Source organism: Echinococcus granulosus (genome assembly GCF_000524195.1).
Source record: "Echinococcus granulosus chromosome Unknown EG_S00342, whole genome shotgun sequence".
Taxonomy (NCBI): Eukaryota; Metazoa; Platyhelminthes; class Cestoda; order Cyclophyllidea; family Taeniidae; genus Echinococcus; species Echinococcus granulosus.
In genome coordinates, this window is record NW_020170722.1 from 1,787 (window position 1) to 3,286 (window position 1,500).

The following is a 1,500-nucleotide window of genomic DNA, read 5'->3' on the forward strand; positions in this document are numbered from 1 at the left end:
GTTGGGAGATGCCCGATGGGCTCCATAAGACTGAAGGGCTGTCTCTTGTTTGGGTGCGTCTCCTGCTTTGTTACAGCTCACACGCAGACTCGTTACACTCAAAGCAGAGCGTTGCTGTAATACTTCCATCCAATCCATATCTATCCATTTGTTTTATGCACACTTTCCTAAGAACTTTGTTCGGAAAGTCCTTAAATACAAAGGATCAATTCTTTCCCATCTAACAGCTACCTTCTCACCCATTTTCTCCTTGATTGCTAAGATCACATTCGGGTACACTTTAAATGCGCTTACACTCACTTCAATGTTAAGAGCAGTAACCCAGTAACCCACTCCTTCTCGATCCACCTATTCACCATTCTTCTTCGTCCACCTTTTCCATCTCTCCGTCTCGCACCATCCACCTCCTCCAGAAGAGGGGCAGAAAATGTGCACGAATACCTTACAATTTACTTGACGCATGCCACCTGACAGGTGGCACGGATGATTTGTAAAATTAATAATCACTCGTCTCAGGAGTGGATTTACTCATGCATGGAGGGAGAGTTGAGGAGTTCCTGATCAATAAGGTGCTCTACTGCATCACTCTTGCCCTCCACTTGGGCGACCAGGGACCGCGGTTTGAAGATGGTGGTCGCCTGTTCGTGTACGATTTGTTCCAGGCGATCCTGAATCTGGACGGAGGAAGAGAGAGAAGAATACCGTTGGATTCAAAGACTGGAATGTGGGAATGTGCTGTCAATTGGATAACCCGTGTCGACCCCTACCAGAATGTCTGTAAATGACACTCGGTAAATATTTGTATGCACTGTTTTCGGAACGCTGCTAACAATCGTGAATCATCTGAAAAATCTTGTGACGGAGCAGTCAGTGGTGCCTCCATGAAGAGTTCCACACCATCTTCCTACTGGCCTTATGTATACCAGCAGAAGTGGATCTGTTGCTTTCACCCTGTCAGTACTTCAATCGCATTCCATGTCCACCAACACTTGGGTTGTTTTAGCGCCAAATGGTGGGTACAAAGCTCCAAGAAAGTGACTGTTGTGCAAAGTCATTTGCATGAGAAAAGCATTGCATTATCAAAGTATTCTCAATTTTGTAGACTAATGTTTGCAAGAAATAACTGTAATGGTGTATTTACATGTATTTCATAATAAGAAGTTAGCTTTTAAAAAAGATGCATTTACATGCCGATATGCCAATGAATAAAATGTGCAACAAATGTAGACGCAGAAAAAGACATTTGTTATTCAGTAAAATTTTTGTGGGTTACAATCGTGTACAATAGTAGATAAAATATTATTAGATATTAGATAAAAATGTGTAGCTAGCTCCTGGTTTATTTTCTTCACTCTCGCCCTTATACGTTTCAAACGAAGTGATTAATTGGTTGGGTTGTTTTGAGAGCTGACAAAAATCAGCACAAGTTTATGGTGGTTGGGATGCTGGACTATTTTCCTACCTCTAGGAATCCTGGAGTCAAATTTATCACAAAGTTAG